Here is a 23,342-nt window from a genome sequence, read left to right on the forward strand (position 1 = left end):
TTTGTGCTTCAGAGCTTTCTGTTTCTCCCTCTTTTTCCTGAAGAGCAATTAGTATACACTGGGAGTGTTGCCAGGCATACAGGAGATGTTCAAGTCTTGCTGGGGGGACAGTGACCTCTCAGGGTCAGCCTTTTGATAGGTATGTAGATATGTATTTGGATGCATGGAGGATGATGTTTCCCTTTTGCAAAACTATCCTTAAATTTAACCTATATGACCTGGTGTATGATTTGAGACTAGCTGTCAGCCAGCATTAAGGTTGTTTTCCATCTATCCATAAAGGGCTGACCTTGATTTTTGTCCATGGAAATTGCAATGTCTAAGCTGCTCTGTTGAATTAATATACGATAAAGTTCATTGTGATTCATAAGGGTGGTTCAGCCCAGAATACAAGACATGCAAATCAAAACAAGAGACACTATGTAAGGTCTGTAAGGTGTCAGTCATGAGCCTCTACTGTCAGTGGACAAATGCTACTTACGGTAAGCAAAGAAAACCACGACCTCATACTAGGATGACAGGTGAGATGGGACTAGGGAAAGGAAATTACAAGGGGAGAGAGGGTATTATTTTCATGTTGCACAAAATATGTTGTCACGGCTTCAAATGCAGAAGTGACACAAATGTGGACAAGGAAGGACTGACTCAAGACTCCACTCACTTAAGCTTTGCTATATTTAATGCTGAACAGATTCATGTTTCAGGGATGATATAAACAGCTATGAAGATCTGAACAGAAGAGCAAAATCATCTGAATTTTATAGAATTACCAGAAGAATAAGATTAGCTCTATGCAGCATTCATCTTGAGTGTTGTCCTGGTTTTGGCTGGGATAGAGTTAATTGTCTTCCTAGTAGCTGGTACAGTGCTATGTTTTGAGTTCAGTATGAGAAGAATGTTGATAGCACACTGATGTTTTCAGTTGTTGCTAAGTAATGTTTAGTCTAAAGTCAAGGATTTTTCAGCTTCTCATGCCCAGCCAGCAAGAAGGCTGGAGGGGCACGACAAGTTGGGAGGGGACACAGCCAGGACAGCTGACCCAAAGTGGCCAACGGGGTATTCCATACCATCCGACATCATGTCTCATATATAAACTGGGGGGAGTGGGACTGGGGGAACTGCTGCTTGGGGACTAACTGGGTGTCAGTCAGTGGGTGGTGAGCAATTGCATTGTGCATCACTCGTATATTCCAATCCTTTTATAATTATTATTATTGCAATTTTATTATTGTTATTATTATCATTATTAGTTTCTTCTTTTCTATTAAACTGTTCTTATCTCAACTCATGTGTTTTACTGCTTTTTCCAATTCCCTCCCCCATCCCACTGGGTGGGAGGGGAGTGAGTGAGTGGCTGCGTGGTGCTGAGTTGCTGGCTGGGGTTAAACCATGACAGGTGTTTATGTGGCTTCTCACTGTGAAGGACTCTTAAGTGCTCTGTCAGTATAAACTCAACGGGCCTCTCAACATCTGTGAAATGCAGATATCATATGAACAATTCCTGAGATCTGCTTTTCTTTGACAGATTAGGCCTATATTTCTTGGACTGATGCTCAAAATAGTTGAGCAAAACTATAGCTTCCCCAGAAAGAAAAAACAGTGCATTCATGAGATGCACCATTTGGACTGCAGTAAAGCTGGGAAATTCCTCCTGTTTTTTTGAGGTGATGTTTGTGTGGAGGGAAGTCTCCTATCAGGACATCTATTTGTTTGCATACATGCCTTCCAATGCAATTGCTTTGAGTTTTTTCTTTGAGATTCATATTTTTATTTAAGATTTTGATTTGAGACTCATAAACGGAATTGTTTGGGGAACTGGGCATTAGTTTCCTCCATGATTGTTTGGAAGAGTATATCAAGCTGCAAGAATATGCCTGCAGCTTACACTGGCTAGCTATTAACCTGGGACAACATACAGCCGCAACCTCATGGCACTTGCAGGGGGTTGACTGCCCAAATACTCACCAGGGGGAAAATAACTGTCTGCACCAAACCTAACTGCAGACTACCAAAAAGGGAGTAATAATAAGATGGGACATCTCAAGGGAAGTGCCTGACTCCCGGGTCACTATGTAGAGGGGCTATAAGGGCCTGGGGCTGGTACAAATTGATCAGTGAGGTTCCCATTACAAGAGGAGAGTGCTTAAGGTGGACAGGAGACAGGCTTGAACTATGAATGCATCTGGCATTGTGGGTAGGTGTGGCAGAAGGACAAGAGAGCAGTCTGGGAAGTCTAGATCTGTGGAAGACATGATGGCCAAATCTCATGGTCAATCTGTGCAGAAGGACCTGGTGGAGGCTGGTAACTGGTTAGCTCCTAGGATCTAGGTTTAGGAGGCCTGAGGTGGGAAAGTGGGTCTGTCACATCCAAGAAACTGGCTTACAGCAGGCTTGAATGCACCCAGATAAAGTGTGCTCTGATACTGCACAGGTTTTGGTAAAAGTAGTGGTGTAATTAGGATGAAGTTGCACCTCTGAAACCTACCTGTTTGGGATGGTGGAAGAGCATTGAGAGGAGTTGTCTCGGCACAAGCGAAGGCTGCCAGGGTGTGGTTAGTGAGGCAATTGACTGAAAGGCATTATTACTCTGTCATTAAATTACATCTTGAGTGGGTGAGGAAAGAGACTTGTTGGAACAGCCAGATGCAGGCTCCGTAGGAGTCTCTGTGGGGCTAATGTTTCTGGCTGCTTTCTGAGGTCAGAAGTTTGCTGCTTCTTAATTGGGCCTTTCTCAAGTGCCAAGGAAATCAATGAGTCAAATCCTGAAACTTGTCAACAGTTCTGTATCCTTCATATCTCCCCCTGGGCTCTCTTGGCAGAATCTCACCTGTGGGATGAGGAGCCCTCTGCTATACGCACCATTCCTGGTTTGTGGGTGTACTTTCAGTCCATGACCACATTGCAGGCCAGAGCAGGAGCCGGGACCACACCATCCTCCGAATGCTCAGGGATGTGCAATTATGGGAGTGCAAATGGGCAGATAGAGCCATCATGTGCTCCAGTATGTCCATGAGCCTGGAAGAGTGATGCAACAGCCACTTCTCCCAGTTCTGTTGTGTGGGCAAAGCCAGTGAGTCAATAGCCTCTGGGAAAGAGTAGAAATGATTTGCACTGAGCATTGGAGCCGAGATTTCCGGTGGATGAAATAGTAGGGTTACTGGAGTACAGCGGTGGCTCTTAGAAGGATCACTGTCTCTTGACACAGGATGTGACTATGCCACAATCAAAATGTTGACTTTTTGACTACCTGATAAGACTGATTGGATCTAATTAAAGTTCATTACTTATGTAGAGCTGGACTCTGAGCTATAGTTGCTAGAAGTTATAGGTTAACCTATACAGAAATCAAGCAGTAAAAGTTACATTTTTTTAAAACTGGGATCAAAGAATTATTTGAAAAAGCAAAATTCACTAACAGCTTGTTATTTTTTCCCACTTACAATGTCTCTGGTATGGCAAAACAAAAGGACAGTAGTTGATGTTAAAGGTATTATATGGGGAATATGCCGAGAAACAGCTGCAAATGACACAGTCTGTGCATTATCACAAAATTATACCTAGTCATATAGCTCCTTTCTCTAAGTGCATCTCATTTCCCAGGTTAAACATCAGCTTGTTTTTATACTTTCATCTAAAGTCATTGCTACTTACATATAGATGTCATGCCATAATGCTTGCCAAAATATTCAGCCTTTGGAATGTTTTATTAGCTGATATGATGGGATTTGAAGCCTATAAATTAACACACTACTGTTGATAATAGGAAGAATTTTTAATTTTTGAGTCTTACAAGTGTAGAGAAAGAAGGCTTGCAGATGGCATGCCAGAGGGGAGGTGGATATGACCTTGGTAGCATGCAGGTGTCTTATAAAGAAAGTCTGTTCCCTGATACTCTCACCCATTCAATTGTTAAAGGCAAATCAATTCTGGTTTCACATTGATCAATAAAGTTCTGGCCTTAGTAATCTTAAAATAGAAGCAAGGTGGGACTGTAGGCTGGAGGAAATAATAATTCTATTAGACAAAATATCCTGGGGTGCAAGGGAAGAAACGATAGAAATATTTTATGTTCCTCATCTAATTTCACCTTGCTACATACAACTTGTAACTTATGCACGGATACTCTAGTGTTCTGGCCATATTATAAGACAGCAGTGATGTGGCCTTCCAGAAGGCACCTGAGACCCAAGCATGTCCTGCTCCTCCAGACACAGAAGTGACTTCTCAAGGGCATATATTTCTCTTTCAGCTGCATAGTGGGCCCTGTTAACATCTAGCTCCACAAGTGGGAAGGGAACAGGTACAGGGAAGGTTGGAGGGAAGTGCAGATGGATTGCTAAAGGGCTGTAGACATGCCATGGGAAATTAAACAAGATGGAGGCAGAAGGATTTTAGCCTTTTTTTCCTTAGCCTCTTTTCTGTCCTTAAGTCTCACTACTACCAAGTTGAAGAATGTGGACCAGGACTTTCAGAAATACCTGGAGAATCTGAATGATGCGGGTTTAGGGCATCAGTTTGAATTACTTGGAAAGGATTTGTTGTGTAAGGCTTACTAAACCACTTTGAATGAGAGAACTGACACAAATCACACCCTCTCTCCCTCCCTTATGCTATCACAGGTGGATCAAGCAAGAATAATATGGCTTCTCCCAAATCTGCAAAATAATCTTGCCCTGTGTTCTAGTCTCTTTGTCATGTGCAAGTTGTGTGGTGTTGGCTGTAGCTAAAGGACTAATGCCCATTTTTTTGTAATTATTGTTGATTAAACTCTCTTCTTTAGTTGCTGGAACATGAATTATTGTGGAAAACTTTAACATCTGTCTGTAATGTGTAATAAAACTCTTCCATCTGCTAAAATACCATGCAGGCTGCCACGTCATTCCCAGAAACTTTACCTGTTATCTAAAATTGTGAAATATAGCAACTGGGGAAAAACATCCTAAATCATCTCATTTGTTGAGAAAAGGAATGGTCTTAAGGTAATGAAGCTGTAGAAAACCAAAGGAGGGTCATTGTAGTGACTTCTACAGTTTTCAGCAAAACAACCTTGATCAATGGAAATAAACTGTCTGTGTGCATTCATTTCGTGCAGATGCTGGACAAAAGTTGCCCTTGTGTTTCCTTTATCTTATTCCATCGAGCCTTTAGCAAAGCAGCCTTCCCCACCTCATGGGATGAAAGGAATGAGCTCAAATCATGAAGCTATTCCTGTCTCCCTGCCTAGGCTAGCAGACTCCTCTATTTCACTTCTCCATTGAACTTTCCCCTAGTTTTTTGAATCACACCATTTCCCTTGTCTTCCCAAATCCCTCCCTTCCCTGTTCCTCCCTCCTTTCTTGTCCTCTGGGTCATTCCAGTAACATATTTTTACACCACTGAATGTTCTTCCTCTATCCTTCAGTCGACAATCCCAGACTCCCAGGGTGATGTCTCACCACTGTGCCCTCTGGATTTTGCCGGAGCTGCCTAAAGCATGGTAGCTTGGGGGGATTCAAGGGAAAAATCTGCCTTGATGAATCATCTAGGACTGGTTTTTAGAATGAGTAATGAAAGGGCATTAGGGGTGAAAAGCTATCAGTACAAGGAAAGAGTAACTACTGTCTTTAATGGATATCACAGACCTTTGGTAGACAAAAACCTAGTAAGTCAAGATAGAAAGGCTTCTTCCATATCTAGGTCTGGTTTGTTCTTTCATTTTCCTCCATGCCTTTCTCAGACTGTGCTGCCACAAGCATGATCCAGGAGGCTACAGCACCTCTACTCTGCCTCTGCTTGGCTACATGTCCCAACACCGTGGTACAAAGTGGGCTTCTTGTGGGTACCAAATAATCCATCCCTTTCCTCATTCATGGGTTTGAACTCTGCTTGACTGCTCACAGCAGCCAGCTAATATAAACAGGGTGACTAGCTCTCATTGTAGTGGCTGTTCTCATGGCGGGGAAGTCATCTTGCTCCTGGAAGTCACCACCACTGCTTGCACAATCCCTGGCACCTACAGCGCGTAATGATGCGCCATGAGCCACCTCTTGCTGAAGTGCCAGGACACAGCTATTCAGCAAGTCTGGAAGCTGAGGGCAGCCCTCCCACGCTGGGATGGCTGTGGCTCCCCAGCTGGCCTAATGCTGTCACTTGGGGTCCAAAATTCACCTCCACGCTGGGGCATGGTCATTTCCACCATCTTTGGAAAAAACTTTCAGAAGTGGTTAGACAGCTCTGTGTGTTTCAAGGCTGCTGAGCACTTGGTCTTGAAGGATTTTTACTGAGCTCCTGTGGAGAAGACTGTCTGAAATAACAGAATAAAGTGCTGTCGTGTATGTATGTCTCTAGCATCTCTGTAGCAGCATGTCCAATTGAAGGGTTTCCAGGAAAACTCAGTGAGGATTACTAGTGGTGTGGAGAATGCAAGCAGCATAAGGCATAAACACAGATGAAGTGTGTGGCTAAAAGATTATTACAGGCTACTTTGAGAGCTGCTTACTGTTACTACGTAAAATGCCCTCAAGAGGAGGAAAAGGACAGCGCACTGACCTACAGCTTAAAAATGTGCATTCTGCACTGGCCAGTTGCTTTGCTTGTCTGGGCTTTGAATTTACAATAGGAAAATGTGAGCTATGATACTGGGCTTCTTAGCTGTGAAGCGCTTGAGGATTTAATCAGAAATTGTTATCACTATTATTGCTAGTATTCCTATTGTTTTATTGTTGTTATTATTATTAAAGTAGACTTCTTCAGTAACAGGCATTTCTTAAATGTTAATAATGTTTTCACCTGTAATATCAACGTTGTTTACATTAATCTCTGTACTGTCTAGGTTGCAGCTGTAGCGTGGAAATACTTTCTAAGTCTTCCCAGGTCATGTAACACAAAATTTATGCTGTCTACCATAATGACTGGGGAGAAGAGAACCAACACACCTTTTTTAGAGGACTTTTTTTTTTTTTTTTTTTGTACCGTTGTTTCACGTTATTGGGAAACCAGCCGTGTTAACGTGATGTAACGGGATACTGCTCCTTGGTGCTAATGCAGTGACACTCATCTGGAATGGTTCTTATGTAGCATATTTAGTTGCTTTTGGAAATTATGCTTGATTCCCATCAGTGAAATAGGTGCTGAAATACTGTTAAAAATCTAGCTGCCACACAATGGTCTCTGCCTCAATGCTCAGCTTTGAAAAATTCATGTATCACCTCTCAGGTCCATTGCAAGACCACTTGAATGGAGGTTGTTTCAAGTTGTGCACACGAATTATGCAGCACCGAAGGGTTATACCACGATCAGTGCAATTATAATGTGAAAATAACAAAATGCGCCAGGATGGAAAGGAAGGAGGACTGTCTAGGACAGAGGGGTGGTAGTAACTGAAAGGAAACTTGGCCTGGCAATGCTAAGGGAAATTTCTTGCAACTAAAGATCAATTAGCTCATGGGTGTCTTCTACTGGTCTGATGGAAACCCCATCACTGGAGTTAATAGAGAAATCTGCCTAGTTTCAGGCAGGCCACTTGCTGCCTTTGCCATGTGCTGGAATGATCAGCTCATCTGGCACTCAATTAAAAAACATGAAATGGCAGAGAAAACGAACACCAAAGACTGAGGCACAGCACAGCCTGCTGTTACATAGTTCGGAGAGCTAAACTAGATTAGTGTAAAGAAGGTGAGATGCAAAACTTCAAGCCCAGGGCACATCCATCCCTTGACACTGCACTTTGAGCCATGTCAGATCTGACCAGAATATTTCTGATAAAAATATTATTCCTCTGGAAGGAAATTTTGCTTGAATGAACTGAAAACTCTTGGAGGAATGGCACTGCCTTTGTCAAGAAAAATCACCCACAGGTTTCATTTCAATGATGTTTTTTTGTCCCGTTTCAACCTAATTTGACTTAATTTCAAACTATTTAATCAAGTTTTTTTTCCCTGTCTTCGTCAAAATTATAAAGAAGTACCTCGACTCTTCTGAAGTTAAATCTTAGACAAATTAATGAATTCTATTGAGGAAAAAGCTTTTCATTCTGTACTGGAAGAAAACAAAGTGAAACTTCTGAACACTGCCCACACAAAGGAAATTCCAAGTATCGTCTCAGTTTAGCAGTGACAAAATAAAACCTATGGGTGTCATAGCATGAGACTGTTCCCATGAGAAAAAGAGTGGCTTTTGTAATACAAACAGTATTTTGTGCACAATATGCACAAGCACATTTCCAGAGTTGTCTACTATGCCTTGATTTCACTGGTCAGAAACAGTTGTATTATTTTCCTGTGCAGTATTGTTATTTATCTTATTTATTTCAAAAAGGGATGTGCTAAAAATAGAAGCAGAATTTTAAGGTGTTTCACGATAAATTTGGTATGAATATGGTGCAATCAGCAGAATGTTTGAGATGAACCCAGTGGTACAGTCCTGTCTACGTTGCTGTTCTTTCTATGGATCTTAGTTCATATTTGTCATTCTGAGCTATTCCAGATGTCCTCTGAGGTTACCAGAGAGAGTTGGACTAGACCCCAGTGAACACCTTAACTTCTAATCATTAACCACTTCTCATCTGGCTTTCCATTTGCTTCTTCCAGAAAAGCCTAGATTAGAAATGACTAAATGCAGAAATGTGAAAGCTTGGGTCTGGGATGAGGCTTAGGCATACTTCACACACGTCAGATTTTGCAGAGGTAGATTGCTTTACCTTTTGTTACTTCCCCCCTACCATTTCAATCAGATCTGCTCTCCTTGGCAAGCTATAACAGCACAAAGGCTCCTCCAGTATATGTTTGCATCAAACAAAGCTGGGGACAACCTTCTGACCTGAGGTCTGCACTCTGAGAGCCACACAACTTGCTCTCTCAGTGCCTCTGATACCAATAGGTGTTGGTCTTTGTGTAGTTGTCCTCAACAGGGCTTTTGCTGAGAAATCTAAGAGACAAAACTGTCTTTTTCTGCTTGTATGTGGTATTGACTCCCTTTCACTGCTGGCAGCCTGTGCCACTCCTAAGGGAGCCCAGGAGTGCCAAGACCTCTTGGTTGCAGTCTTGCGTTGAAGCAAGTCACATCTGGTCACTCCGGCTTTGAGACCATTTGAGGCTTTGGTATGGTGTTTCAAGTCAGCATCACAGCACCCTTCAACTGCCTCTGTACAGGTGCCATGAGTTCACGTCAACACTCCTCCCCCACCATTCAGCACCATCTGAAGGGTGGGTTACGTCTAAGCTGAATCAGAAACATTAGTGCTTCAGAAATGTCCCTGTGGTCACTTTGAGCAACTTGAACTTTACAGGGAGGACACTTCATGACAGCTACCCGTTGCACATTTCCTGAAGGGAACGCTCTGGGGAAAAAGCTGATGAGCACAGTGCGCTAGGACTTCATCTGGCCCCTAGTGAGGACGTGGTCCATGGTTAACATGTATCAGAGAATTGGTTAAGTCAGAAAATGTTTAAAAAAAATTGAAATTTTATTTTTTCTTTTGGTTGAAAGACTACATTCAGTTTGCTTACTTTGCTGATGGAGCAGAGCCTAGGAAGGAGGGGCAACCCTGTTTAATTCATAAAAGGTCTTCAGCCATGATGGAAAAGTTCCCGAGGAGGAGAGGAAAGTTCCAGAAATATGGGAAAGCTTTATGTTCTTTCACTATTATTCACCTTTCCAGTGAAAAAATACCTGCTTCCATCTCTACATATGGTTTGTGCAAAGATGCAGCAGGGAAAAAAAAAAGAAAATAGTAAAAATCTGGAAGTCCACGCATGTGACCACATGGGATGAAAGTCCTGTCGCTTGCCTCAACACACCCTCTGTGAAGTGTTTCCTCTCCTCCACCATGTCTGGGGGTGGCTGAAAAGGCCACCTCCATGCAGAGAAACTGCTCTGCATCTCCTTGACAAACAAGGCACCAAGGAATGATGTGGGTGTTGCAGCTGCAGGGAGCTTCGTAGCTGCCAAAGGAAAAAGGGATTTAAAATAAACTTCTTTCCACATACCTGTACTTGAAAGGGATGCAGCAAGAGATAACATTCTCCATAATCCCAGCAGGGTGACACTGTTCATTTCGCCCAGCGAGGGGAAAACACCAATATCCAGGGAAGAGGAATTCAGACTTATGCTCTGTGGGCAGCTGGCAGTGTCACCAGGTTTGTGGTAATGCCAGTAAAGTATGAGTGCCTGATCCCAATCCAGTGAAATAAGTGGAGGGTGTTCTACAGTTTTGATGAAGATTTGACTTAGGCCTCTTTACATGAAATTAGGTGTGGATGACAAAAGAAGACATTTTCTTTATATCTTCATAAAAGTTGGGAGGAGAGTGGCCAGCAGACCAAGGGGTGTTGTTAGACCCCCCCATTTGGTGAGAGTGACACTGTATCTGGAATATGGTATCCATTTTTGGCTCAGGAGAATAGAATAGAATAGAATAGAATAGAATAGAATAGAATAGAATAGAATAGAATAGAATAGAATAGAATAGAATAGAATAGAATAGAATATTTTAGGGGAATATTGGAAGGGACCTACAAGGATCATCTAGTCCAACTGCCTGACCACTTCAGGACTGACCAAAAGTTAAAACAAATTGCGAAGGGCATTGCCTCTTAAACACTGACAGGCATGGGGCATCAATCACCTCTCTAGGAAGCCTGTTCCAGTGTTTGACCACACCCTCTGTTAAGAAATGCTTCCTAATGTCAGGTCTAAACCTCCCCCAACACAGCTTTGAACCATTTCCACATGTTCTATCACTGCATACCAGGGAGAATACAACACCACCTCCCTCTCCACTTCCTATGGGGACTACGAAGAGGCTCAGGGTCCTAGGCAGCACGACCTGCGAGGAGAGGTTGAGGAAGCTGGGCTGGTTTAGTTTGGCAAAGGGAAGCCAAAAAGCCTTGGTAATGCCAGATAATATATCCAGGGGCTATTCACAGCCATCAACTGCATTTTAGTAACTTGATGATGGATGTTAAGATGACCTTTTTAACTCAGTGTGTGATACAGCACAGGAACAGGCCATGGGAGAGGTGCCTAAATAACTTCCCTGGGAAGCTGTCAAGGCTTGGCCAGAGAAAGCCATGGCCAGCATGACATAGTGTCAGTGACAGTCACGCTTTGAGCAGGAGCGTGAGCTAGAGATCCCCAAAGATCCGGTTCAGCCAGTATACAGATACATAAACAACTCTTTCAGCCAAGGACTCAGATTAATTAAAGAGGATAATGTTACTAATAATCATTTAAATAGCATTGTTGTAGTACCAAGTTGCTCATGTCTCAGATATTGTGCAAAGTGAAAAACAATCCTTGGTTGTGTAGTCAAATTCCTGCTATTTCCTGAGCTAAGCTTTGCTTAGCTTAACTTTGAGAAGTGACCAGCAAAACAACACTTTTTCAACACACAGTTCTGTTTATTGATTTGTGATGGGTCCAGTTAGCACTGCATAAAAGTTTATATACCAGATAATTTGCTTTATCTGAGATTTTCTGGGGAGATGTTTTGGTGTCTTTGAGATACAGCTGCAATGATAATGATTGCTCAGTGTAAGAGGAGAGATGGTCACATGCCATTAAGAGAGAGCGAGGATGAGAATGAAGCAATACTGGTCGGCAGGGTAGGCAGCAACACGCCACATTATATACGTCATTGTTTCATTTTTCTAATTCTGAAATGACGACCATAAGCAGAGGTGGAGAAAGCAGAAGGAAGAGTAACAGCAGCTGCCGTGAGTCACCAGAAACATGGGTTTAGTGGAGCCCTGCCTGCACAGCTTGCTAGCAGACCTGCAGAGACCCATTGCTACATGCAGAGGACCTCCAGAGACTAAGTGAGGTTTCTCTGCCTTTGGTAGTGTGTTTTGGGCAGAGCTGCTGAAAAGGTAGGGGGTACCTCAACCTCCTTTTTGACCTCTTTTGGATCAAGGGAGATATTCACCGTCTGGATACTGAGCTACATGTAGAGCACACTCAGCCTTCCCCAGGGATGGTACAGGTCCAGGGAGGCAGGAGGATTCACCTAACATGTGGGTGGTGTGATGGCAATTGGACTTCCCTGCCGTAGGAGCCCACATACCAGATATGGCTGGGAGCAGCCCAGGCACATGAGAAGGACCTGGAAGGATCCCAGGAAAGATGTGGGAATGACTTGTCACCAATAGCACAGTGGAGCTGTAGTAGAGGGGCGTTTACTGGGGCAGGGGAAGCCCAGTCCTTCTCACAGTGCATCCAGATCTATGGTTGCCCACAAAGCAAGGTCCCTTCAGCAGGAAAGCAAGCGTGGAAAAGGCTGGCCATTTTTTGCAGCTCAGCAGGGGCACTAGGGTCAGGTGAGGCAGCAAACCCAGGCTCCAGGGGTGAAATACCCTTTCACTTTTTCCCCCTCCCTTTTGGTGGGTGCAGTGTGAGGGCATGCTGAGCTATGTCACACTGCTTAGGATGGACCTGGACTTGGGCTCTACTAAGTAACTTAAACTGTGTTCAGCCTTTCTTTTCTTAAAGTTTCTCTCCCCAAAGCCAATCTTCCCTTCCTGCCAAAATCAGGCTAATTGTTTGCTGGATTGGCTCAAGTCCTGGAGTCATTCAGATCCCTGGCAAGAACCCATTCATTTTGCAATGTCTGGTAGTGCCTGGTCAAATGTCATCTTTCTGATTAGAGAGACCCACATCTGTGTGTTGCAGTAAGAGACCAAGAGCAGTAGAAAGCATGTACAGGGCTCTTTAATGTGCACAGTGCAGATTTAGGCACAAATGAAAGAAACTATGATGGGAAATGCAATAGGACCTTGAGGTCTTGCACTGATGTTAATGAAAATATTACCGTAAAGCAATGTCAAGTGGGTTGTTGGCTATTCCTCTACATCTTTAATTAAAGTTAAAATTCTTCTTTATTTAATATTTCAAGCCCTTTGAAAAGAGGAGGAGCTGCTTCAGGGCACTGTGGTTGTGGTGGAAGGCAGCAGAAGTTAGATGCTGCACCTCACATGCATGTCTAAACACATGTGAAATGGTAATGAGCAAGATCAGCACAGTGAGGACGTCACTGTGCAGTTAGGAGATTATGTAAGTTGATTTGTTTGATCCTAAGCAAGAAGCCAGGCATAAAAGGGGAGTGTGGAAAATGTAAGGCAAATTGTCTTAGCTCCTGGGCTTATGATCTTCCCCCGGGGCTTCTCACCCCCCTTTCTTTGTAACAGAGCTCCTTGCTCAGTTTCTGAAGAAAGTGGCAAAGATGGTATCATTGCCTCTTCCGTCACAGAATAAAGCCTGAAGAAGAGTGAACACATTTAACCAACCTATTAGCAGACTGAATAGCAATTGCTGGCTTATGTCTCATACGATACATTCATTCTCTAGTCACTTTTTCTTTAAGTGGAGTAGTACTTGCTAATATCAAATGTTACTATAGGGTTCTTCATTGCCTGCATTCAAACCCATCTGCTACTTGCACAAGACTTGGTCATAGGCCTCTTTCCATCACCGAGATGATCAGAGATTTTGGACAGATTCACAGGATCCTTTCCTGCATGGTGTGCAGGTTGCCATGAAAACCTTTCTGTTGAATTGTGACAGGCTCCAACCACTTCGATCCCTGATAAAATGTCTATAAAATCACTGCTCAGTGGTCTGCCTTGAGCAATTTCCTCCCATTCCTCACCCAAATGATTCGCTGTATGAATCAGAGCCTGGGTTTTTTGTTGGTTTATCTGGAAACCTACAGAGTCTTTTTCAGAGCCTTGCATTGGTAAGTAAAGATTTGCCACTTAATCTTGTGGCTCCATTTGACCCACTGCATCTGTCAGCATGGAACGGGGACAGGGTGCAAAAAGCTCTTTCCTTGCCGCTGTGGAGAACCACAACAGTGACAGGAGAAATGCCAGCGGTCCCAAAGAAATTCTCTGGGTGGTGGCATCTGGCTCATCAGGGGAAGGGAAAGGCACAGTTCTAGGGGTTTTCCCCTCCTCACCATGGCCTTGGTATATCCAGGCCTGACTGTAATGAAAATCAGGCTGTATGACTTCATTAGTGCCTTGCCAGAAACAAACAATGTGCTGAGCTTGTGTTGCAGCAGAGAATGGGCTAGGAAAGTTGCTCTTCCAGATTTGACTGCAGCCTGCGTTGGGTGGCTTCACACGACGCCGTGGCCGCTCTGCTGCTGGGGCACCGGCTCAGCGAGACTGGGGACTTTGTGTGACAGACTGTAAAAATCCAAATGGTTCTTGAGCTGGGAAACAGTGCTCGATGTCTGGTAGCTGTGAAGGAAGGTGTGCTTTTCCTTTTTCGTAATAAAAGGGCAAGGAAAGTAATGAGAGTAATGCTTGTAATGAAGCATATGAATAAACACATAAATGTTGTTTGCAAGGTTTAGGGCATTCAGCAGTTCCAGGGGAAGTTGATGAGAATGTTTTCAGTGCTTATGATTGCTTAAGACCTGTGAATAATTTTTCTTAATATTTTCTAGAAAATAATTAGAAGAGGATTTGAAAGAGTTTCCATTATATCATACAGATAATTATTTCCAAGCATAAAGTTAGATTTTTTTTTACCATTCCTTATATCTCCTTATATTGAGCCCTAACTTCTGACACCCCGCTTGTCAAGATTAAATTATTTCAAGTAAACTGAAATATTCTGAATATCAGAAATCATGATGAAATAGCAACACTTGGAACAGAGGAATGGACTGCAATTTAACTTTCAGCCTAAGAAAAACAATAGACATTAGCAGAATTAAACTTCTTTCTTTACAAAACTTTTCCTTATGATTTGTTCCTTGGAAGACATCTCTTTATTTGTGGACGAAATGCATAATCCAATACATAATGTACAGCTGAAATGTCTCCAAACTATCTTAAGTCTAAGCTGCCATGCTGGATTGGTTCTACTTTCATAGTATAGTATTTGGATCCTGATAAATGATGCTGTGGGAACTGCCTTATACCACTTTAGTCCCAGGGGCTGTATCCCACAATGGTGGTTCGTGCATATGCAATAGAGAAAACTTGCCTTTTAAAGCCTTCTGTGTCTTCTACAAATGCATCTGTCATTGTTATAAGTTCCTCTGTTGACATCATTGCTGTAATTTTGGAGGGTCTATCTGATGATGCAGAGCTAAAGGAGTGTTAGGTGCGTTTTATTGTGGATGAGGAAACATAAACCTCAGGCAGGATATGGGCAAATGTTTCATAGATGGTAGCTCATTATGTGCAAGTGCTTTTGGAGGATGGTGAGGGCAAGGATGCACCTCAAGCAGGGCTTGTGGAAATGGAGACAGCCTAAAATGGTTGTCCTTGACTTGCCAGAGCTTGGAGAGGATGCATTTGCATGCTGAATGTGGATTTTGACTGGATCCTGAGTCCAGCTTTGGTGTCCCTCTGCTGTCATGTGCTGTCAATGCATGGTCTGAGAAAAAACAGTAACAAGCAGCAGGATACAATGTGAGATTTGGTAAGGGGTAGGAAGGAAAAGTGAGCCTTAACATGGGCCAGGAAAACATCTGCCTACAGGTGAGCCTGGCCAGCCACACTGCCTGCCTTGTAGCAGCATCACTGGTCCCAGAATCCTTCTTAGGATGGCCCCAGCCTTGCGCCAGGCGTGGGATTTGTCATACCCTGACCCCGCTGCAGGTTTGGTACCACCAGCATCCAACACTTGACTGCCTGACGCCAGCAGCATGCCCAGGACAGACCCTGCCCTCACGTTGGTGTAGGCACAGTCATACCGAGTCAGTGGCAGAGCTGGGAATGAACAGGAATGTGATCTTTTTAAAAAGCTGCTGTTCAAATGTCAGTCAATTTCTAAGAAAGCTGTACATTCACTGGTTTAGACTTCTTGGAAAACCCCAGTCAAAATCCATCCTGAGCTCTGGCAAGTTAAAAGATTATTCTTTTCAACTTGCAAAACAATTTTCTTCTTTCTTTAACTCCCACAAGAGTTTCTCCTAAAAAGAGGAAGCAGGTGGCTGTGTCCCAGTGCCCTTCTACTAAAGAGTTTCTGTCTGCCTCCATTTTCGAGACAGGGTACCTCTCAGTTGCATGACACTCCCTGAGAAGCCGGAGAGGAAGGTGGCAGAGCCTGTAACTAGCACAAAGCAAATCAGCGTAGGAGAGAAACGTACTGGAGGAAATGGAAAGAGGAAGTGCTGGCCCATCAATACCTTGCACTTTCTGCCTTTCTGTGTGGTGAAAGAAAACAGCAGTGAAAAGGCCTAACACATTTTCCAGGGCTTGCTTTGTTTTTAAGAGAGGAGTAAGGGCCTGATGTCAAGAGGGCAGTGAGACATAGCTGGAAAATACGTATGTGAGTGAGGGTGAGTACTCTCAGTGATGCTTAGCTGACTGATGCTGTTCCAGGCACTCTTCCAAGGGGATGATTCGCAAAATTCGGAAAGGATGGGTACCACCTCCTCTGGGGATTTATACAGCAATGGATTTTCCAGAGGACTCCAACAACTATGGACTGTAAGTGCTGAATCTGGGTTGAAGATTGCTCCTGCATGTTGCAAATGGCCTCAAGTTGTGCCAGGGGAGGTTTAGATTGGATATTACAAAAAATGTCTTTACTGAAAGGGTTGTCAGGCATTGGAACAGGCTGCCCAGGGAAGTGGTGGAGTCACCATCCCTGGAGGTGTTCAAAAAACATGTGGCACTTCAGGACATGGTTTAGTGGGCATGGTGGTGTTGGGTTGGCGGTTGGACTCAATGATCTTAAGGGTCTTTTCCAACCTAAATGATTCTATGATTCTAAGTATTTGCAGCTCTCCAGGACTCTCTTCACAGCTTCTCCCCTCACCTTCAAAACCCCAAACCAAATAACTGAAACCCATTGACTAGCCCTCTGATACAAGGATAAGGCATTCTGGCTCCCTTGAGTGAAATCAGTACTAAGCATCCAACTCTTCTGGCAGAGGAGGTGTATTGGGCCGTCCTGAGCAGTGGCTCCCAGATTCGGTCTTCAGCACATAGCTCCTTGCATAGTGCTTTGGGGATTTTCAGAAATAACCTGTTATTAGCAAGGAAGCATCTACTCTGCAGCCAAGGAGAGGGACACCCCAACAGGATGTTATTAGCCACAATCAATTTCTTGTATTAACTACCAGAAATCTGAGTGGTGCGACTGTGTTGGTGGTGGTAAGAGGAAGCGTAGCATTGGGGATTGGGGCTGTCTGCTGGGGCACTCCTCTGTCAGAGGGGACCTGGTGTAAAGCTTTGCAGCCACATCCTCCTGCCTCTGGGAAGAGCCAGATCCCCTGGATATTTTGTGTTAGTGGCTTGGTCTTTCTGTGGTTTTGACCAGAAATTCCAGCCTGGTCTTAGCAATTTCTGTTGATATGCATTTCAGTAAAACTTGTACTTTCCAGAAAAAGTGAGAAAAAAATGAGGCTTTTTTGAAAAATTCGTGGCTTGCACTTTCTGGGACATCGGTTTTCCTTGCAGGGCTGAGCCCTGCAAGCTTTGGAGGGAAAAAAAAAAAAAAAGTTGATTTCAGTTTCTTTTATGCAATATTCCCTTTTGCCTTTAACATAATCTATTCATTTTCATTCTCTGGTGGGCAATTGCTAATGTAGAGTTGAGAAACAGATCTTTTTCTTCCCTTTTGGAGCCTGTTCTTTCAGGAAAAAAATAGCATTATGAATGATATGAGTTTATGTATTCAGTAATACAGGTCCCCATCAAACAGGGATGCATATTTGATCTGAGTACGCTAAGAATATTTTAGAATCCTGGAGGATAAATCAACTGTATCATATGAACTTTTAAAAACTATTAAGGAAAAAACTTCCTTACTTTTAGAAGCTAGAATTTTTGCTAATGAACGGGAGTGGATTTGAGTTTTATTTCCTGGATTATGTGTTGTAGTTACTGTTGTTCAATGCATTCATTTTGTCCATTTGACAGGATTTGGGTCATACGGTAAAAACAGATAGTTTCTAAGAAACATTTACAATGTATAAAACCAGATTAGCTGAATTATCTCACAAGTTAAATAGGGGAGTATACAACTTGGCTTTTTTTCACACCGAGTTTCTCTTTCATTTTTTCTCGTTCATTGTTTAGTTTCCTCTGTGTGCAGTTTAGTTACAGATCCCTGTATTTACCCACTTTCCTTTGTTTTTGTGGGTGGCTAAGATATCAGCAGGAGAGAAAACATGTGAAATGGAATGCACATTGAACAAAATCAGCTATGACACCTCAAGTGAGGGACGCGTGAGTCATTTCTGCTTTGGGAACACAATAAGGAAAACCAAGCAACGGTGTGTCTGATATAAAGGACTTAAATTAAAAACCAGCAAAAAGACCGATTTTTTCCACCTCACATTTCTGAATAATTAGTCTGTGGTTACTGCACTTCAGGAAGTATGTGAGTTACAAGATTTTAATGTGACCTTTAAGAGTGATGGGGTGTTGATACACATACAGCATGCTAAGAATAACTGAAAAATCCCATGTCAGAGTTCTGGGTGATCTTCAGCAGTTGCTGGTGGGACGGGATGGTACATGGGGACACGGTCTTGCCCTTTTACCTGGCGTAGCCGTGCTGACTTCTGCAGATGCCAGGATAGCGGCTCTTGGTTTTAACTCAGGCCAGCAAGTTTTGCTTTCCTCTGCAATACATAAACTGGCTTTACTTCACCTTTTAAAAGCATCAGTCTTCTAGCTGGCAGTGCTGCTAATGAAGTATATCCTTGACAATTAATAACATCCTAGTGAATCTGCTACAATAAATCATATTTTTGTTTCATTACAGTCCTACTGGTGGTAAATCTCAGACTTCAGTAAACCAAAAAAAATTACCTTTTGAATTGTACACGGCATGTACCTCATGGGGTAGATTATTTATAAAGCTCGTTTTTAATTTCTTTATCTTTTACAATAAGGAAGTGACTTTGTCTTACCTGCACAGAATTTAATATAAGAGGACTTGTAGAATGAGTCATCTATTGTGTTTTCTTATGCAAACTTAGAGTTGCTATGGTTTTCTTTATTAGTTTTATTTAAAATTAAAAAAAAAAAAAAGCTCAAGAATTTTTTTGATCTTTGGCTCTTCAATTCCTGTTATCCTTTGAGTGACTTTATGTGATACCTAAACAAAATGCATGCTGAAGTCCTTGTTGCTTATTGAGTTTTACAACCTTCAGATTGAATTGAAGTTAGCTGGAGCTTAAAACCCCCCTAATCTGTATCATAATGAAGGATCAAATTCTAAGGAAAAGCTCAAGTGAATCGTTAAAAATATTTACACTAGACTAATGTACATTCCTGAATTGTTTATTTAATGCCATGAGCCAGGATTACTTAGGCAACTAAACTCATGCACTGTATCTGTTCCTGGTTAAAAACACTCAAGTATTTAAGTGGCCACATATTTTTAGAGCCTCTTGGTTGCAATTAAACACCTGCTTGAAGTGAGGTCTACACTGAAGTGTTTCTCTGAGTCAGAGCAAAACTACTGAGCACTTCCCAGGTCTGAATTCCAAAACTTTAATTAGCATTCAACTAAAATGTTTAAATCATTAAATCTTCATACAGACATTTTATTGTCATCTGAGAAAAACAAAAACCTGCCAAGCACTAAAAAATCCTGCTAACTTTCTGCAAACTTCTCTGCATCTGTGAAACGCAGAACTCTTACATTTTCAGGGCCAGATCTCCCTCTCATCACCGCCCAAGAGCACTGTGATATTTTCAGTTGTCTTTACTCAGATGCCACTGACTCAAGATAAGCACAGAGTCAGACCCAGCCTCTTGCTCCAGTAATTGCTGCATAACCCCATCCCACTGCTGCAAGTGTGAACTGTGCATCAGGGGACCAGCTCCCATTCACTCTAAGCCATATTTCAAGCTCACAACATATTTAAACCAGCCAAAATTTCAGAAACCCTTCCCTAGCCTTAGGACCTTAGTTAGTAAAAGGCCAACTAGACCCATGCATGAATGTTACTACGGGTGTTTCAGGGGTCCATGCTCCTGGAGAGGGGCAGATGCTCGCTGCAGCCCCCTGCCCTGCCAAAGGGCTGCTGTGGCCCAGCATCAGGTGAACTCACCCATAAGGAATAGGTTTGGGTTTGGCTAGGCTGCAGGATCAGGTCTGGAGTCATGCTCTGTGATGTATCTGAAGATGATTAAAGACACGCTCACCACTGTCTTATGAATCAGATGTGTTTATTCAGGAAAACACCCATGCCCCAAATATTTAAACTGCAATAATTAACATAGAACAATTTCATTTTACATGATATAATTATTTTGACATTTCAAATGTGTCTATTGCTAAAGCCCCCAGTGAACTGTCTCACAACACAGTCAGGTTTATACATGAAAAAAATACCCTTTACATATAAAGGCTCTGCTATACTGCACACAATTCTGCTTGCCAGAGGCAAAAGTTCTGCTCTTCTACCACTGTCAAGCTTAAGGAACTTGGTTGAAGCCCCTGGAATTACATTCATATAAAGTATTAAAAAATTGCATAAAATTCTCATTTTTAAGCATTAAACTTATTCTTCCTCTAAAGCATAAGCTTTAGAAATACCTATTTTCAGATTGTTGCATATGCCAATATTCACTCACATCCTTGAAGTTAGAGCTCTCTGTAGAGCTCATTTAACTGTTCAAACAGGTGGTGGTGGGGGTCCCCCAGTTCTTCACACTTCTTTGGTTTCCTTCCTTTTTTCCCCTTTACTTTATATTTTATGTGCTTTTTCCCATCCATTTTTATGCGGAAATAGAGACTGAAAAATAGAAGCAAAGAGAGGAAGAAGCAGAACAATAGAAAAACAATAGAAAAAATAGAAATATGTAAACTGAAGAAATTAAAAAGATTTCAAATATTTGCTAAACAGTTTTAGATGAGAAAACAGTCACTTCAAAACCTAAGTACTGACTCGGTGCTTAATTCCAGAATGTTGCTCTCTCTCCATCAGTTATGGACAACTCCAAGCAATAGGTGCTGGTGGGAATGAAAATAACCTAAGCATGCAAATCTTATTCTTTTGTGTCCATATATCTAACAACTTGCTCAGTTGGCATTTGTGTTTTACCTTACAGATGTATTCTGCTGGAGAGCTGTGGGTTTTCCATGAGCCTCACATAGCCTCAAAGCACAGGCAGCACTCTGTGGGAAGCTGTAGAAAGTGTCCATAAATTATAAATCCACAGATTAAAAAATCTTTGATTTATCTTGAATTGAATGAAGCTGTTGAGACTGAGGACCAGGTGACGGAACTGAGTAAAGACTCACTCAGCAGTTGAGGATGTCTTATTTAGGCAGCTATTTTGGGTGCTCTGACTCACCCCCTGCTTCACGCTGGCTATAGAGGGAAACAGGGATCCTAAATTTAGATGCTGTGGACATGACTGAATGGAAATGATGTGCCAATACTGCACGATATGGTATCTCAGGAAAAACTGATGATGTCACCTATGGTGTAAAACATCCTCATTTTACAACAGAGGAGGATGGTTGCTGCCTGCAGCGAGCCCTCTGCAGCCCAGAGGGGATGCTGTGCGTGGAGGGGTCTGGGGGCTCTCCACCTTCACTCTCCTTGGAAGCACCAGAATTTCAGAATGTGCCGTGCTGTCCTTCTTTGGTCTCTACCCTCCTCCACCCCAAATCTTTGGGCTCCTGGGATCAGTACTTAAACAGGAATCAGGAATTTAAATCACTTCAGCTCAGCTCCCCTGGGGGTTGGGGCACTGCTGCAGAATGCACTCTTCCAAAACATTTTTCCAAGACTCTGTATCCTCACAGTCCATCATACTTTCTTGAAATTGAGCCTATTATAACCACAAAAAAGGCGAGGCTGGAAGAGGTTTTGAGGTCACTGAGTGCAACTCCGGCTGTCACAAGTGTTGCTCATCAGAATTTGCATTTTCACAGTTACTCCTCCTCCAGAAGCTGCCTTTGCTTTGAGGTTTCCCTTGCTATCTGCACCAAATAGAAGTCGTATCACTTCCATTTTTTAAAGTCCTGTCAGCATGGGTCAGTTAGAGGTCTCAAAAAGCAAAGGCTTCTTATTGATTTTGCTTTTTCTTTGGTTGAGTGGTCCCTTTCTTACTTTAATTGCAGGATAGCATGCTTGAAAACAAATAGAGCTGCTTGTAATTTTTATAAGAGCATGAGCAAGTGGCTGAGGCTTTTGCAGAACGCTGTTTGCTCTCCAGAGAAATCTGGGTGCATAAGAGGGGTGCAGGAGTGCAGAAGATCAGTGCACTGTTGATCCAAGTGGGATCATAGGACTGCCATGCATTTTTAGGTAGCACACAGCCCCTGGCTGGCCCATGGCACAGTAAAGGATTGCTCTCTAAGTGACTATCACATTTCCTCCCTCTGGGGAGTGCTGAAGAAAAGAAAATGAAACAAAACCAGAAGTGAAGTGAAGGCAAAACTCCCAAGCCCCTCAGTAAGCACTTGTGTAGCCTAAATAAGGAATCCCTGTCAGATAAGCTGTGACCTAATTTTCAGATCTGAGCTTTGAGGAGTTTGGGTTCAGGCCAATTTCACGGGGGGGTAAAGTCTACTTGCAATCCTGGATTCAAAGTCTTCACAGCTTTGGGGAAGTTGAGATCCAACTCTGTAATCTCTGATATTAAACTTGATCTGATTTTGGTTTACTGCCCCCGGGTGAGCTTGGATGGAAGTGTATTGCATTGACTTGACTTCTATTTAAGTCCCTATTAAAATTTTCTATAACTATTAACAACAGCCAGAATTAAACCAATAACATGCCTTTTTTCCTATCAACCAAGATTACGAATAAAGGCATGTATTAACTCCCAGAGATGCTCCTCAGCTAAGCAGAAAGCAGTTTAAGAGTTCAACTTTTTCGGTGTCTGAGAAGGGCCAAGAAACCTCAACAGAGCAGACTTGCTTGTGAGATTGCTGATGCTTCCTGTTTCTGGTCAAGTTAGCAACAGAGCATATGCACAGAAAGCCACACGTTTGCCACATCTGAGAAGAAGGGGAGGAATTTTCAAAATTTCTCCGTGACTTCAGTGCTTTCAGTAGTCCCCTCCCTTTCTCATGGACTGAGCCCTGTGGTGGAGAACCAGAGCAGGGTCTGTAGGTCCGAGGTGCTCCTCAGAAGAGTGAGGACCCTCCTGCAGAAAAGCTCGTCTGCTGCAAACGGTGACGCTGAGACTGTGGGAATGGGTTGTTCCCCGAAGTATGTTGCTGTTGATGCTGCTGAAAAGAATCAGCATTGTGCAAAGGATCAGCCTGGACTTTTTCTCTTTAGTACAGGATTGTTGTCAGAAATGACCTGCTTCAAAAAACTATGAAATAAAAGAAGGAAAAAGGATGAAACAGTGAAGGGACTTCGAGTCTGCCAGAAAGCGTGGAGGCTGCTGCTTGGCTCAGGGCTTTGTTTCACTGAAAGC

This window comes from Buteo buteo, chromosome 23, assembly GCF_964188355.1.
Source record: "Buteo buteo chromosome 23, bButBut1.hap1.1, whole genome shotgun sequence".
NCBI lineage: Eukaryota > Metazoa > Chordata > Aves > Accipitriformes > Accipitridae > Buteo > Buteo buteo.